The sequence below is a fragment of the Lagenorhynchus albirostris genome, chromosome 5 (assembly GCF_949774975.1).
Source record: "Lagenorhynchus albirostris chromosome 5, mLagAlb1.1, whole genome shotgun sequence".
In the NCBI taxonomy this organism is placed as follows: domain Eukaryota; kingdom Metazoa; phylum Chordata; class Mammalia; order Artiodactyla; family Delphinidae; genus Lagenorhynchus; species Lagenorhynchus albirostris.
This window is the reverse complement of record NC_083099.1, coordinates 64,191,129-64,209,198: the sequence shown is the minus strand read 5'-3', so window position 1 is coordinate 64,209,198 and position 18,070 is coordinate 64,191,129. Positions and strand designations below refer to the sequence as shown.

Below are 18,070 nucleotides of genomic sequence, written 5' to 3'. Positions count from 1 at the left end.
CCAGGGCCGGAGAGAGAGCAGGTATTCGCTGGGAACTGCGAGGAATTGAGAATGATCTTTAATGCTCATTAAGCCATAAAGCCTGATGAGGAATTGGATCCTTGAAACTTGCTTGCTGAGAAGTCCATGAAATTCATGGTGGCTAGTTATGATGCTGTCTCACCTGGAAAGTGATGCAGGTGCACGGTCTATTCTTTTGGCTTCTCTTCTTCTAGGTCTTGTGCTGTACAACAGTGATTTTCAAACTTTTGGTCTCTGGACCTCTTTGTGCTCTTACAAATTAGTGAGGACTCTGAAGAGCTTTTGATATTTACCATATCTGAAGTTAAAACTAAGAAAGTTTCAAAGTATTTGTTAGTTCACTTTAAAATAACAATAATAAAATAATCGCATGTTAACATAAGTAACATTTTATTTAAAATAACTATACAGTTGACCCTCGATAATGCAGGTCTTAGGGGCACTGAGTCCCTGAACAGTTGAAAATCCGCGTTTATAACTTATAGTCGGCCCTCCATGTATGCCTTTCAGTTCCTCCATAACTGCAGTTCTGCATTTGTGGATTCAACCAACTGCGGATCGTTTAGTACTGTAGTATTCACTACTGAAAAAAATTCACATATAAGTGGACCCATGCAGTTCAAACCCGTGTTGTTCAAGGGTCAACTGCATTTTATAAAGCCAAAAAATTTAGTGACGGTAGTGGTGTTTTTTACCTTTATGTTTTTGTACATCTCTTTAATATCTTGCTTAAGAGAAGGCATTTAGATTTGCCTGTCTGCTTCTGCATTCAATAGGATGTAATGTATTATTTTGTTGAAGTATTTGAAGAAAATCTGGGCTCACCCAGATACATAGTTGGAAAAAAGAGGAATATTTCAATAGGTCTTTCAGATAATTATGGATATTCTTTTTTGATACTGCAACAAAACTTGACAAGTAGTCGTTTCTTAAAGGTTAGTTGCCGTATGGTACCTGAAGCCATATGGATAAAATTTAATATTCTGTTACATGAGAATCTCTTACTAATGCAGGGTTTTGTAACATTATACATTAGTTATTTGGAAAATATTGGTTCACTGGATTATTCAGATCTTCCATATGTTGACATGTTGTATTATACAGTATCAAAAAATCACAGTCATTACTACCATGTCCAGTCTTATCTCTAAAAATCTTTAAATATTGGGAAGCTGAAAACTAATAATGGTAAATACAAGTTTCCCCAAATTCTTATTTTTGCTTGAGAGGTCACATTTCATCATTAGCAACAAATACCGTCAGTTGTTTTCCTCAAGTGACAGGCTCACCTCATTCATTTTCAAAAATATGTCAGATACCCAGTTTTGAATAGCCATAGCTGTCAGTGGTTCTTTGAAGTAAAAATGGTGTTCTATGAGGAAGGCCGCTATTTCAGCTCAAAACTCAAACAACGACACAAATGCCTTGCCTTGAGGCAACATCTTACTTCGGTATGCAGAAGTGCTTTATGTGTACTTTCCATTTTGTCATACAGAATATTTTAAAAGATCAGTACTCCAGGGTCAAGTTTTTTTTTTTTTTGCGGTACGCGGGCCTCTCACTGTTGTGGCCTCTCCCGTTGTGGAGCACAGGCTCCGGACCCGCAGGCTCAGCGGCCATGGCTCACGGGCCCAGCCGCTCCGCGGCATGTGGGATCTTCCCAGACCGGGGCACGAACCCGTGTCCCCTGCATCGGCAGGCAGACTCCCAACCACTGTGCCACCAGGGAAGCCCTCCAGGGTCAAGATTATTAAAAATTAATAATTTTTACTGCTTATCAAGGACCCCTTTACTGAGAGTATCATAGCAATGAGAATACGATGATTATTAGTACAGTTTGGTGCCATTACCTTGATTCTTGTTAAGGTTCCAGCAGTTTTACCCACCATTGCTTTTGCACCATCTGTGCAAATATTAACACAGTGGAAAGGCAAATGACTTCTTGCTATTATTAGGAAAACAGTTTTAGCCTTGTGGAACCCCTGAAAGAGTGTTGGGGATCCTAGGGATCTGCAGATCACATTTTGAGAACTATGTGGGTTAGTGGTGAAGAGCATGATGCAGGGTGTAGGTTGCCTTTGTTCGAACCCTCCTTCTGTTGCTGATGAGCTGTGTGACTTTGGGAGGATATTGAGCCTCTCTGTGACTGTTGCCTCTCTGTAAAATGGGTGTAATAATAGTACCTGCCTGATTAAATGAGTTAATCTGCCTAATAGTTAACCCATTGATGGGTATTGGTGAAATTAATACCTAGTTGATTGGTTGATTGATTATCTGAAGAAATAAAGGCAAGGTTTGCCCAGAAGCTGTCTCCTCCATCTGTATTCTAGGATGCCTGAGATGGCCACCGTTATCATTCCTTCTTACCCTTATAGTGGTAAAGTACGTATTAACTGAATGAAAACCTGTATGGTAAAAGGGGTAATGTATTAGCTAACAATTTAGCAGAGATTGGCACCTCTTGCCAACTGAGTCAAGGCTCTGATGGAATGGAGAAGGATAGTTAGTGCTTGATGAAGTGACAATGGTGGGGGAGGTCCAAGAGCAGTGAGGGGTCCCTCAGACAGCTGGAATGTAGCCAGCGAGTACTGAGCAAGGGCTCTTTGGGGAGGGGAGGAATGAGACAAACTCTCATACACTGGAATTGGTCCTGGTCTCTTCTTTCTTTTGTGAATTGCAAGCGTAGTTCAGGCATATGTTAATGTAAGTGCCCCTCCCTACACATTCTCCAGTTCTGAGGTGCAGCCATCTCTGGGGCGGTACAATAAATCTCATTAGTTCAGACCTGACTAATGTTGAACTTGTAACTGTTTCGAGGTAGACAGTGCAATGCACAGAAAAGAGCATGAGCTCTGTAAGGAGGCATGTCAGGTCTCAAATCCTGGCTCTGTCATAGCCCAGCTCTATGGCCTTGGGCAAAGGATTGAACGTTTCTAAGCCTCTGTTTTGTCTCTGTAAAATGGAGCTGCCAGTACCTCTTGTGGAGGCATGAATATTAAATGAGATAGCTGATGGTAGGCACTCCATAAATATCTGTTACTTTCCCCATGCTGGCTTCAGTTATCTTAAACTCCATCACTGTTATTGTATAATAAGGGCCTAACTGCTATTCAAACCATGTTATCATTGCCTTTTTACTTTTATTAAGAAACTTAAGTTTTTAGAAAAAATTAGATGTGGTATTGGAAGAGCTGCGATGCTACTTCTCCAGGGATTTCAAGTAACAATTCACAAAACCGTAACCCCTCCTCTGCTGTTTCTATGGACCTCTGAGGTGCTCTGATCCAGAACCCCTCTGCTCCATAGTACTGCTCGTTTGTTCAACAACTCAGCCTGGGAGTCACGCAGTTGCTCTGTCTTGGAGGCCAAGAGTCTCAGTCCAACCCAGCCACTTTCATGCCACGTCTGCCCAAGTGAAGAGGCAGAAGGAAGACGTGTGAGGAACAGCTGGCACACGGCCACCGCTCCAAGGTCCTTCCCCAAACGCCTGTTTCCTCCTGGTTACTACCCAGACTGACTCTTCCTCAGTGCCCTGATCGCCCTCAGTGTTCTTAGAATCCCCATTGTCCTTGGAATTTCTTTTATTGTTTCTAGAATCTGGGTGGCTGCACCTTTTTTTTCTCCCCCATATCCCCCTCTGGAGTTTTAGAGAACCTTATGGTGGTTAATGAATCGATTTTCACAGCCTCCCCAGAAACAAGCCTCTTCTGTGTTACAGATCAAAGAACCTATTACTGACACAAAAGGAATCCAGCCAACTGGCCTTCCCTGCATGGAAGGCAGGTCCTGTTCTAATCTTGCCTCGGCTTTTGACTTGCTGTGTGGCCTTTGTTTCCTCATCCAACGATAATATCTACCTCGCAGGACTGTTGTGGAGTTCAACAAATGCTAAGAACAGTTCCTCTGAAAGGCTGAAAGATAGGTGTCAGATCTACTGCAACGCCAGGGAACTCAGAGCGTGTTACGATGATTTACTCTGTGCTTTATCTTTGTGAGGGTGGTAAGTGGAGATGCTCCTGTACCCACTTTATACCCTCAAAATGTGCATTTCACCATCTCATTTTAACAGTTCCCATCCACTTCCCTTCCAGACTCGTAGGAAATTGTCTCTCTGGTGTGCTAAGAGTCATTTCACTCTTCACGCTTGTGTGCATCTGATTCCACTTTTGGTTGGGGCAGAGATGCCCTCCTCTGACCCTGGGTCCCTTCCTAGTCTCCTTTTTGGTTCCGGCTTTTTTTCCTCAATATTTTGTCCCTTTGACCTCTCTGCATTTGGCATTAATCATGATCATACCTTTCCAAAACTTAATTGTGATGTTCTGCTCCCGGGACCCTGCCTCTGTGACTGACCAGACCTGGTCCCACTCATCTCTTACACCCCTAAATAGAGGCTGAGGTTAAGACCTTTTCTCAGCATAATCTCAGAAGTAATCTCATCCACTGTCAAGGTTTTAAACAAAACCAGTGTTGAACTTCTGGTCCTAAATTTCTAACTTCATGCTTGATACTTCCTCTTAGATTATCCTAACATCATGCAGATTCAGTATATTTTAAATGGAATTTATTTTCTCTCCTCTTTCCCTACTGCCCACCAGGGAAAAAATTAGTCCCCTTTCTGGATGAACCTAATTATGTTAGGGGTTCCACCGTTAGTTCAAACCTTGCAGCCATTCGAACTCTCTTTTCTTGAATCCCCACATTTAATCTGTTCCCAGTAAACACTCCCCCTGCCCCAGTATTCAGGTTTGCATCATATAGAGCCTGCTATATGGTACCAGTGGTTTCTTACAAGGGCTCCCTGCCACCAGTCTCAACCCACTACAGTCAGGTTAATCTTCTAGAAACCTTCGTCTTGCCTTTTCACCACTCTAAAATTCTTCCATGGCCCTCTATTGCCTTCAAACAATCATAGTGATTATCTGTTGCTGCTGTTTAACAAGCCCAAACTAAGTGGCATAAAAAAACCACCACTGTTTTAGGTTCATAGATTCTCCGGGTCAGAAGTTTGGAAAGGGCACGGTGGTTGGCTTCGCCTCTGCTGTGTGATGTATGGGTCCTCTGCTGGGAAGATTCAAAGGCTGGAGTGACTTGACGTCAGAGGGCTCACTTGCTCACATCTTCAGTGATTTGATGCTGGCTGTCGGATGGGACCTCAACTGGAGCTGTCAGCTGGAACAGTGGTCTCTCCGTGTGGTTGCTTGTGCGTCCTCCCAGTATGGTGGCTGGTTCCAAGAGCAGGCGTTCCTAAGAGGGGCAGGATGTGATCTAGCTTCGGGAGCCACACAGCATCACTTCCACTGTGGCCACGAGTCTGTCTGTATTCAAGGGAAGGGAACGTAGGACCCCATCTCTTGTGGGAGGAGTGTCAAAGTCACATCATAAGAAGAGCATGTGGGTGATTTTGTTGCTGTCGTCTTTGGAAGATCCATCACAAAGTCTAGCCTGATGGGGGAGTTCCTTTAAAATATCGCCCAGCTTTTTTTTTTTTTTTTGATTGAAGTATACTTGATGTACAATATTGTGTTAATTTCAGGTGTACAGCAAAATAATTCAGTTAATTTTTTCAGATTATATTCCATTATAGGTTGTTATAAGATATTGAATATAATTCCCTGTACTATACAGTAAATCCCTGTTGCTTACCTATTTTATGTATAGTAACCAGCTGACCTTTTAAATAGAATATGAGAGCACCTACCATTCACAGAACACTTCCTATGTGGCAGGCACTGTGTCGAAAGACTTCCTGTGCATTCTCATCTAATCTAACAATTCTAAGAGTTTAGATGAGGGAACTGAATCAGGAAGCTTAACGCAGCTTTGTCAAGGGTCACCCAGTTAGTAAATAGCTAAGTGGGGCTTGAATGCAGAATCTTTGACTCCAGTCTTAACCTCCAGGCTATCCTGTCTCCACTTCTGTCAGGGCGTGCAGATGCAGGGAGAGAGAGAAAAGAGGATAGCAGTTATAAAAACTTACCAGGAATCAGGTTTAGTTTAGGCTCTGACCTCCCCACTTGGCCAGTTGCAGTCCTGGAGCACTCACAACTCAAGGAAGCAAGACTCTCATTGGCTGATGGCTCAGGCCACCTTGGTGCTCGGACCACACGTGGTCCCAGTGGACAGGAAGGGCTAGGGGGTGATCTCGTGACTGACTCTATGTCTCCCTCCACAGGCCTGGGCTGGGCTCTCTGGGAGGCTCTCTTCCTCTTCTGTTCTCTCCTGTGGGTTCCTATCTGGTCCTAGTGCCCACTTAGGACTCCTTGGCTCCAGCACGTGTTTGCTTTGACCTCATGCTCACTGAAGCCCCATTTAGAGTTACAGATATTTGTCTCTGTGTAGTTCGCCTTCTCTCTGGATTTGGCTCAACTGGATTCCCTGGGGTTGCCTAGCCTGAACCTGCTTACCTGGGCTGCCTCCCACCCTCACTCATGCTGTTTTCTCTGCAGGATGAATGTCCTTTGTCCCCCTTCTCTACCTGATGGTACTGACTCTCTTTTCAAGACTCAGCTCAGGTTCCTACCCACCTTCCTTAAGGCTGGTTATGGTCCCTCCTCTGAGCTCCCACAGTTTCTTGTACATTCTTCTAGAATGGTTTTTGTCCCATTCTGTACTTGTCTGCTGTTTAGTTCCATGTGACCCTCACTAGTCTGGGAGCTCCAGCAGGGAAGAAACTGTGTGCCATTCATCTTGGAGCCCTCGGTGCCTGTTAAGAGCCAGGCATATCAATGATCCTCAGATCCTCCTGAGGAGGCTGGTGTGGTACCTGGAACACCAGTGCTTTTTTTTTTTTTTTTTTTTTTGCGGTACACGGGCCTCTCACTGTTGTGGCCTTTCCCGCTGCGGAGCACAGGCTCCGGACGCGCAGGCTCAGCAGCCATGGCCCACGGGCCCAGCCGCTCCGCGGCATGTGGGACCCTCCTGGACCGGGGCACGAACCTGTGTCCCCTGCATCGGCAGGCGGACTCTCAACCACTGCGCCACCAGGGAAGCCCCACCAGTGCTTTTTATGTCTGTTAATGGGTTGACAGGGGTGGATGCTGCCAACAGAGACATGGGGGTGGGAAGAAGATTCAGGGATCTGGAGACTCAGAAGATGTGGCTTCTCATCTAAAAAACTTTGGACAAATCACTTCTCTGGAATGCAGTGTCGTTTATTTATGAGATGAAAGGATTTCCTTAAGGACCTTCCCAGTCCTAATACCCTGTGAAGATAATTTTAAATGATAAGCTTTTGACTGTAGACTGCCATGGAGCTAAGCAGTGAGTTCTAACCACTGAAAATATGACCCAATGTTATCATTTCCAAAGGATAGAAGTTTGGTTATTTGTACAGTTTTGACTGTGCCCTGGTGGTGGGCTGTGGCTGACTAGATTTGATGGAATCATAAACATGGCCACAGTCCATGAAGCCTTTCTCCTTCCCACATAAACCTCAGTAGATCCTAATTCTCAAAGTCTCCACTGGATTTTATTGTCTTCTCTCCAGTTTAACCAACAAGAAACATTTCAACAATTTTCAACTCTTAATTAGCAAAAGCAAGACAGAATGACATATCCCTTTGGGGACAAGACAAAACTATTTTTATGGCTCACAGTTTTCCCTTGTGATGAAGTCTGGTCTTGAAAACACCCTAACATAGTAGGTTCTTGTAACTCGATTATAATTACATAATTATGTATAATAATGTGTATATGTTTTATGTATATGTATTATGTATACATGTGTGTATGTGTTTATATATCTGTGAGTGTATTTACATAATTATACAGCATCAGGCCTGAGTTCTCTACCCGCCAGACCCGATGTAAAGAGGCCATTCCTGTAGTTTTCCAGTGAGCTGTGAGCACAGCTGAGGGTCATTTCCCGGAGTCTCTCTGCAGCCTCCACCAGACTGATTATTCTTAGTTTGATTATCTTAGCCTGGATCGGACAAGCCTCTCCCTTTACGTCCCTGTCTCCACCCTCCCGCCATATCACCTATATCCAAGCTCACTATACCTCCTCCAGAAAGCACAAAATGACACAAATTTGAAAACTTAAACCTGCCAGGGTTGCCCCTCAGTAGAGGTTCACTTCACAGCCGGCTGGTGAAGGAGGTGTGAAGAAAGTGAAGAAAGGCAGTGCTGTCTTCTTAAGGTGTGATTCGGTTCTTGTTGTAATCACTTAAGTTTTAAAAACTAATCCACGAAGCTCTTATCTTGTATCTTGCTCCTGTAGTGTATCCTAACAGTGTCTTCTTGTGCCTCAATTTCACCCCCTACAAAATGGGGGTAAACAAACACTGCCACCCGGAGGTTTCCAAGGGCTGCCAAGGAGGCAGCGTGAACGGTTGGTGAATAGAAGGCATTATCTGCCACCCAGAAGAAAAGCACCTCCCAGACAGACCACAGGGCTGTCCTGCCTTGCCAAAGGAGGCTTCTCTGTAAGCAGGAGGAGTAACATGGGCGAATTGCCCCAGGCTCTGTTGGTCCTGATGACAGAGGGAACTTGCTAGGTGGGTGTTCATGTCTTTTCAGATGAAGGTGAGGAGGTGGGGGACAGAAAGGAGGAAGACAGGTGCACGAGAGGCTTGCTTGGGGTTTCAGTTGATAAACAGTGTTTTATTAGTCTGGAGGAAGCCAGCACGAAAGTACAGTTTTTAGAGAAGGAATTGATTTCCAGTAAAATTTGCTAGGGTGAGCACGTAGCAAAATTAAAAGTTTTAACGATAAAGATAAAATTCAGGGGAATTCCCTGACGGTTCAGTGGTTAAAACTCCGCGCTTTCACTGCTGAGGGCGCTGGTTCAATCCCTGGTCAGGGAAGTAAGATCCCGCAAGCCGCGTGGTGCGGCCAAAAAGATATATATATATATATATATATAGATATATATATATATTATTTGTGTGTGTGTGTGTGTATGTATAAAATTCAGGGAGAGGAAAAAACCTCAGTTGGAAGGAGAAAAGAGTATGAACATTCCCTTTTGTATGTGACATTAACTGGCTAAAATTCACACATTAATTTTTGGTAATTTCAAGATGCCTAGGGCATCTCGTTCTGTTGACAGTACACAGGAAGTGGCAATTGGTAGTGCTTTGTGACATCTACTTGTTCACGTGCACATGGGTGCATGGTCGTACACACACACACACACACACACACACACACACACACACACACACACACACACACACACACACACACACACACACACACACACACAGCTTCGAGGCTTTCCTGGTGACCTTTCTTCTCTCTTCTTTGCCCAGAGTACCCTTGGAGTAATTTGCCAGCCCTGTACCAGCTGCACTTTGATGTGGCTTGACCGTTTGTGGACTACCTCTTCACCTCTTCACTCTACAGTTACACCCTGTTTGGTTTCAGAATTTGTTTCTGTTCGTACAAAGCATAATCCCAGCCCTGCAGTGTAGCCCAAGGTGAGCAGTTCTAAAGCTCTGAGCCTCAGTTTCCTTATCTGCAGAATGAAGTTGTTCTGAAATCTGAAACTGAGGTTCTTCCACAACCTTTTGAGGATGTCAGCTGTAAGGTCTCATTCCCTCCATAACTGGGTGGGAGGAGTAGCTTCAGCAGCATGACATCCGAGTGACCTGTCAGCGTCCTCTCACATCATCCAGGTAAGAGCTGCTGGGAGCAACATGCTTAGAGTCCCAGTGGTTTGCTGGAGGAGCCAACTGTGTGCATCTCTTTGCAACTTTTGTTTGATGGCATCAAGTTAGTGGCTTTAAATTAGCTATGGTGAGAGTATTTACATTTTGGAAATTAACAAAAGCTACACATTGCCTCCCCGTCGCCGCTTAGTTTAAGTATATACCGGTGTTTCTCTCATGTGAGTTTCTCTCTATCAAAGCTCACTTCTTTGTACTCTAGCCTTCACCCCCCAGTCAGCACTCTTGGTTGCTTCACAGTCATCGCTTAACCTTCTTTCTGCTTAACCTGTAGAAGCGTCCACGCATACGAGGCGAAGCACATGCGAGGAGAGCTGTCACAGGTATTGTTGAGCCTGTGGCTGCAGCAAATTTTCACACCACTGGTGACAGCCAATTTTTTAATACCTCTATTCTAGTAAACCCAATCTACTTTATCTTTTATACTATTGTTAGTTAAAGATAGGTAGTATCTTATAGTTTTGTAGAGCTTTGTCACACCCCACTATCTCTGCCTCATGAATAAGTGGACTTATGAATGCCTGCCCTGCTCAAATGTCGGCAGTGATCTCCCTTAGCCTACTCTATTAGCACAAACGCCTCACCCTATTAAATAAGACCTCTGCAGTTGTCCCGACTTAGTAGTCATCTGTCTCCCCAGTAGATGTACCCTGTTTTCCCTTGTCCAAACACAGTCTATTATTTCCTCTCCCCACCCAAGCTCATCTCTGACCATCACAATCCTATCATGGTCCACGTTGATACCACCTGCAAGGCATGACTGGGGCCCCTGGTTTCCCAAGGACATGGCTCCCTTAAGCTGCGAAGGCCAGCAACTTTCAAAGGACTGGGAAGCCCAGAATAGCAACCCATAGGGGTGGTTCTTGACTTCAAAAGATGCAAGACCGTTATCTCTGGTGTTACCCTGCCCCTTGTTCATCTCTGCTTCTCCAGTTTTGATCATGGCTTTGCTCTTCCCTTCTTCCTGCTTCAGTTTTCCACTCAGATTTCTTCCTACCCATCTGCCAGTTCCAGGAGGGAGTTTCTGACTTAATTTCTGGCAGAGTTATTGCTCTGGCCCTTGAACTATGCTCACACCCTCTCTTGGCCCTGATCTTCTGAATTTCAATGTCTGGCCTCCTGAGTCCAGGGCCTTTTTTTTTTTTTTTTTTTTTTTTTTGGTAAAGAGCAAGATAGTAAATATATTAGGTTTCTTGGCCCATATGGTCTCTGTCACACCTTCTCAACTCTGCCTTTCTAGTGGAAAAGTAGCTATAGACAATATATAACCAAACAGGAGGTTCAATAAAACTTTACTTACAAAATCAGGCTTTGGACTGGATGTAGCCCACCAGCCATAGTTTGCTGACCCCTGCCCTAGTCAAACACCTGTTAATATCTACTCCTGACACTTGTTCATAAAACTGTGTGCCCGCTTGAATATGTGATGTTCATTAGCGTAGCTCGTGCAAGAGATCCTGTCTGGGACGTGCCCAGCTGGGAATCCTGCAGCCTCAGAGTTAAGGGTTCCAGAGAACATACTTGTCCTGTTTGCTCGACCCACAAAGGAGCACTGATTCAAAATGGGCAGAAGCACTTGTGTTATGAGGGCCAGTATGACATAGAGCAGCATTTCCCAAATTTCAGCCATCTGTGTACTGCTTTCATGTTTTCTGCCGTTATCTCTACACCTGCCCTGTTAACTACTTAATGTTGTCTTTTGAAGTGGTCCCCCTTTAAAAAACTTAACCTAAGTTTACTTTTAAAAGAAACTTTATATTATTTATATAATTGAAAAACCAGTACCATTTGCAATAAATAGAAAGTAACCATAAAAATGAAATATACTGAAAACAATGTGTTGTTATTAAGTTCTAGCTACCGTTGCTTGTTAAGGTTCTGAGCCTAACTTTTTTTTTTTTTTTTTGCGGTACGTGGGCGTCTCACTGCTGTGGCCTCTCCTGTTGCGGAGCACAGGCTCCGGACGCGCAGGCTCAGCGGCCATGGCTCACGGGCCCAGCCGCTCCACGGCATGTGGGATCTTCCCGGACCGGGGCACGAACCCGTGTTCCCTGCATCGGCAGGCGGACTCTCAATCACTGCGCCACCAGGGAAGCGCAACATTTTTTTATTTTTAGAGGGAGGAGGATTAGTATTGGAGAGGTGTTAAAGACTTCCAGCCTCAGACTGAGAGATTTTCCTTGATACAAAAAGAAATATTAGAAAATAAATGCAGTGTGGTGCATTGTTTTTATTGCTGTACTTACTCACCTCCTGCAGACATTACATGGAACTCCATGTCCCATGTGACACCTAAAAACCCCTAGAAGGACAGGATTAGTGACTTGGGCATCAAACAGACCTGTGTTCACATTCCTGGCTTCACCTTAGATTCCCCAGCTGCAAAGTACGAACAGTACTTATCCCAGCTTCATTCATGGAGCAAGTAGGAGTCAGGTATTGGCTTTCTGGGCCCTGCTGGGTACCAGTGTGGGGCTTGTTTTAGGCACTGGAGTTGGTGTTGGTAAAGCACCCAGCACAGTGCCTGTCCCTTGCATGGGCATTATTGTTCCTGGAACCCCTGTGAATTCAGAATCTCTCTTACAGCTCTTACAATAGTATCTATGAGATTTCTGTAATTGGTCCTATTGCATCACAGCTGAGAGACCTTGGGCAAGTTACTTAAATTCCCTTCTGGTCCACTGACCAGTGTGAGAATTAGATGAGATGACGTGTGTAAAATTGCTTTGTAATGGTGAAGTCTGCACCAGGTTTGTCATTGGCAGTACCTTGGGTGGTGGGTTTTGTTGACCTGTCTTCCTCGCCTTTTTGGACTGAGTTCCCTGGAGGGCAGAGACTGTGGTGGTGGGCCTCTGTCTACATCTCCCCCCTTTGCATTTGCAGCTTGTGCAAAACTGTCCATGAAGGGAATGGAAAATGTCATTCCTGTTCATTCTCATTTCCTTCTCTCCTCTCCCTCCCAAGAATGGAATTTTTGGCTTTATAAACTAAGGAATCTCAGTGGTACCCGCTTCCCATCTGGAAAATACTGGTATGGTAGGCTAGGCTGTCCCCACCAGCACAGGCCTGTGATGAAAATGTGTCTACTTGTTCTCTGTTGACTCCAGGTGCTGCTTGGATTCCTGTGTGTCACCTCCTGCAGTGGCATTCTGCACCATTTGCCCTTTAGCTGGTTAGTTCTCTGCCGTTTCAAAGCTCACTCTCCACCTCCTGTGATCCTGCTGATTCATAGTCTTTCCCTTAGAACTCTTGTTTGTTATAGATGTTTTTACAAGTTCTTAGCCATGGGGTTCTTTTCTTCTAGCCTTTACAAACCATTTTTCTTGGCTCACAGATTAAAGTCTGTCTATCCATCTGTGTCATTGAGTAAAGATTTCTAAGACTTCTCTTGAGTCCTATTCTCACAGTAAACCACTCACGGCACAGAAATTCTTCCTTTAAAGGTTTTTTTTGCCTGGACAACTTAGTTCTTATACACATTTCTATGGGAGGAAGAGGCATCTTTACTGTCCTTAAGGGAAGAGAGCAGGCAGGGCTGGAGAACTCTCGACACTAAGGAGGATTGTAGAAAGAGACCATCTGGCCCCAGAGAAATGAAATAACCTGCCACAAATAGCCCAGTCACATATCTGGGTGGTGGCCCCGCGCCCAGCAGTCCTGATGCCTAGTCTGACTTTCTGCCCACGACCTCCCAGTAGACTGGGGTCTCAAGCGCTCAGGGAATGAGCTCCCTCTTAGAGCTCCATGGCCATCAAAGGGCTGCAAGGATCTTGGTCAGAGACAGAGGGGCCCTTTTACATTCAGATGACCTGGGCTGACCAAAGTGAATTGAAATGAGAGGCCCGATTACATGAGCTTAAAGGGCAACCACGCCTGCTGTCTGTTCACTTGTGTATAATCATCCCTTGAAAAGAAAAGTGCTGGATGGTGGGATGAACAAATCACAGTGGTGGGGCAGAGTCTGGCTGGGCTGCAGAAATGTAAACAGTGGGTTGTGATAAATGGCTGTGAAGAAGACACTAGCTAAGGGCCGCAGGGGCACTGACCTTGCCCGTCTGGGCAGCTGCCCCTCAGTTAAGGTGAAATATTGATCCTGGCACCTGATCTTAACCAGACATGACCTGGAAATGAAGAATGTCCCCTTGTCCGCATTCTGATGATCAACCAGCACTGGTGGGGTTGGCTTCCTCATGCACCACCATGACCCTGAGTAAATACCCTCTCCCTAACCAGATCAGGGAGCTTGAGCAGCCAGGGGCGATATTCTCCCTGCACTTCACCTCTCCACCACCACCCCAAAAGGAACGTGGGAGGTGAACCCCTTATGAGGTTGGGTTGGTAACGTAGTATGGTGGCCAACCCAGCAGTCCTGGCATTCAAACTAAGGCAGCCTACTCCCCAGAGAGCTGTGCTCTTTGCTGCTAGAAGAGGCAGAGGAGAGGCCTCTGAGTTTTGTTTCCTGTTAAATATAGAAAGAGGAAAAGGAAGAAAAAGAGGGAGATTCTTACTCAACACAGCATATTTGTAAGATTGCACTACAGACCAAAGGCACATCAGTTAAATCAATGTTTCTTGGATAGATGCTGTAGAAAATATTAATAAAAGAATTCAAAACATATATTGGGCAGAGGAATCATTATTAGAATAAGAAAATACTCTTCTAAGGGCATAACTTTGATGGAGGCATTATTCATGTGGATTAAAAAAATAAAAGTTCTAGTGCATTCATTTAAAAAAATCAGTGGTGGTATTTAATCATACCTTCCACTGACCTAAAGCACGCTTAATTTTTTTTTAATACATTTATTTATTTTGGGCTTCATTGGGTCTTTGTTGCTGCACGCGGGCTTTCTCTCATTGCGGCGAGCAGGGGCTCCTACTCTTTGTTGCGGTGCGAGGGCTTCTCATTGCAGTGGCTTCTCTTGTTGCGGAGCATGGGCTCTGGGCACGCAGGCTTCAGTAGTTGTGGCGCGCGGGCTCTAGAGCGCAGGCTCAGTAGTTGTGGCGCACGGGCTTAGTTGCTCCACGGCATGTGGGATCTTCCCGGACCAGGGCTCGAACCCGTGTCGCCTGCATTGGCAGGCAGATTCTTAACCACTGCGCCACCAGGGAGGTCCCTTAATTATTTTTTTTTTTTGCGGTACGCGGGCCTCTCACTGTTGTGGCCTCTCCCGTTGCGGAGCACAGGCTCCGGACGCGCAGGCCCAGCGGCCATGGCTCACGGGCCCAGCCGCTCCGTGGCATGTGGGATCTTCCCGGACCGGGGCACGAACCCGCGTCCCCTGCATCGGCAGGCGGACTCTCAATCACTGCGCCACCAGGGAAGCCCGTCCCTTAATATTTTTAATGGATCTGTTTGTTACACTCTCAAGAGGTGTGGTGAATACGTGCTGGGAACAGAAGGGTATTATAATGGTAGTTGGCAAGATGCTTTAATTTTCATCTGGAGGCACTTAATTTGTTGGTTAAGTGTACCTGGCAGCCCCATGTCAAAGGGAAGTGAGGAATTATCAGTAGACTGCCCCAGTAGTGAGGTGCACACAGCTATAGAATTATACTTGCACCTAAATTCTCAGGGCCACAAGGCTGTCTTCTCTGAGGAAGGGAGTCAGTTAAGAAGAAAACAGCTTCTGTAAAGTAAGTTAATGCTGATGGCTGTGTTTACGTTGTCTCCCAGTTTCTGAGTCTTGGTGAAAGGTTTATCACCTTCGTGGTCCCTGGAAGCGTGCTCTGCTCCTCTCAAACCAAGTGCCCTTGCTGCCCTGCCTTTGTACACCTCACTCCCTTGATTTGAAAGGCCCTCTAAACCCCTCTGCACTCTCTACTTCACCTTTGCTCTCCTGGCTCACTCTGCCTCGTACTGCTCAGACTCAGCTGAGGCATCACCTTCCCTGGAGGCCTTGCCAGGTTCTCCTCCTGTCTGCTCAGCCACTCGGCACCCCCCAGGCACCCTCCAGCGTGGTGCAGGCCTGTCTCACAGCAACACTGCATGCAGGGTGCACTGGCTATCTTCCTGCCAGACTGTGAGCTCCTCATGGTGGGAACAGGCTTTTCACCTGTCTCTCTGGTGTCCCGCAATACTCAGTGAGGGTTTGTTGAATAAATGAAGTGAATGAAGTTAATCAGATCAGGAATCACCTGCCAGAATACAAAGAAGAGCAGGGAAGCATTCTGTGGAGTTTCCCAGAGTGGGTGAGGTGGGTAGGTTCTTTAGCATATGAAAAACAATCAGCTTCATTCATAGTTAAAATGCAAAAAAAGATAGTATTTTTCACCTATGAATGGGCAGAAATCAAAAATTGGAGAGCTGCGTTTTCATGTGTGGAGAAACAGTGTTGCATTTGTATGTTGACATTACAAATGCACAGCCTTCTGACTCAGTGATTCCACGTCTAGGAGCTTATCTTCCAAGATACACTCACATGTGTAAAATTAGGTAGATAGACAAGTTATTTGCTACAACATTTTTGGTTTTTTGGAAATAGCAAAAGGTTAGAAACGTATGTCCATCAGTAGGAGACCAGTTAAATAAATTATGGTATATTCATAAAGTTGAATGTTGTCAAAAAGAATAATACAGCTCTGTGTATGGCTATGACACAATCTCCAAGTGAAAAAAGCATATACAGAGCACTAACATTTTTTTTTGAGGGGGGAAAAAAGAATACACAGTTGACCCTTGAACAGGATGGGTTTGAACTGCATGGGTCCACCTATACATGGGTTTTTTTCAATAAATATATTGGAAATTTTGGGGAGATTTAGGACAGTTTAAAAAAAAAACCTCACAGATGAACCATGTAGCCTAGAAATACCAAAAAGATTAAGAAAAAGATGTCATGAATGCATAAAATATATGTAGATATACATATAACATACAAAATATGTGTTTATGTTATTAGTAAGGCTTCTGGTCAACGGTAGGCTATAGTAGTTAAGTTCGGGGGGGAATCAAAAGTTATAAGCAGATTTTCAGCTGCACGGGGGGCGTGGGTAAGTACCCTTAACCCCATGCTGTTCAAGGGTCAACTATATACGTATATGCTTTTGTGCAGAATACTCTGGAATGATTTTTAAAAACTGGTATCAGGACTGGAGTCCTGAAGGATAGATAACAGAGGGCAAATTTTTCTGCTGTGTTTTTTCTGCTTTGGTACCTTTTGAACTTTGTGCAAAGAATATATAGTACTTATTTCTAAAAAGTTAATTTGTTTTAAAGAAGCCAGTTGAGTGATAGATATGTGTCCAATTTTGCTGAGATCTGCAGAATCACTATATAAAATTCACTAGGAAGAGCTCCATGTAGTATAAACACTTTTCATCCTGATGTCTCACCACAGTCCCACCCCGCCTGTCCCCCTTGCCTTTGAAGTCTCTCTTACTCACCTGTTGCCTAGACCATTGGAGTTGGAAAGGGCCTTGGACAGTTATCTAGTGGTGTATGCATTTAATCAAGCTAACACTGCTGCTTTTCCAATAAATGTGTCATGTCTTTTTTATATATATATAAATTTATGTATTTTATTTATTTATTTTTGGCTGCATTGGGTCTTCGTTGCTGCACGCGGCTTTCTTTAGTTGCGGTGATTGGGGGCTACTCTTCGTTGCAGTGCGCAGGCTTCTCATTGCGGTGGCTTCTCTTGTTGTGGAGCACCGGCTCTAGGCACGCAGGCTTCAGTAGTTGTGGCGCACGGGCTTTGTTACTCTGCGGCTTGTGGGATCTTCCCAGACCAGGGCTCAAACCGTGTCCCCTGCATTGGCAGGTGGATTCTTAACCACTGCGCCACCAGGGAAGCCCTGTATCATGTCTTAAGTTTCTCTCACCTGCTGCTAAAGCATATTACTTTAAAAATATGAATGTAGGCTTTACAGAGTTGTATAGATCAAAGTTGCAATAACAAGTAGAATATCAGTACAATACTAATTAACCAGCATCTGAATTATGGGCCAGAGCTCTGTTTCTATGTAGTGGAAACCTAAGCTTTGATACAGTGGTTTATGACATCAGTGGAATTCCTTGGAGGCAGTTATAGTCTCCTTATTCACAGTCCCATGCCAAGACCTATATACACCTGTAGGAAATGGACAAGCTCCTACTTAGCTGTGCCGTATACTCCATTCATAGTAAATTTCAGGAAATAACATTATACCTTCAAAATCCAGACACCAGAGATTGTACAAGAGTAACCCTGGCACTAGTGAAGATGTAAACATAAGGCTTTCTGCAATAAGGTAGAAAAGGGAAGAAATGGGATAAATTGTGGCTGCAGGGGTGGGTTGTGATATAGAGTCACAAATCCACTTTTTTTGGATTGTAAGCCATTCAATCATAAAATAGTATGGACTCTGTCGGCTAACTTATCTAGTGGGTTGTTAAAAAC

At 44.7% G+C, this 18,070-nt stretch overlaps 1 protein-coding gene and 1 pseudogene across 3 annotated transcripts in view; one reads left to right on the top strand and one right to left on the bottom strand.

Moving 5' to 3' along the window:
- Positions 1-18,070, top strand: part of IGF2BP2 (insulin like growth factor 2 mRNA binding protein 2) — a 160,602-nt gene that overhangs the window by 84,313 nt on the left and 58,219 nt on the right. The window lies entirely within an intron of this gene.
- On the bottom strand, positions 13,764-17,136 carry LOC132520767 (putative uncharacterized protein IGF2BP2-AS1; annotated as a pseudogene).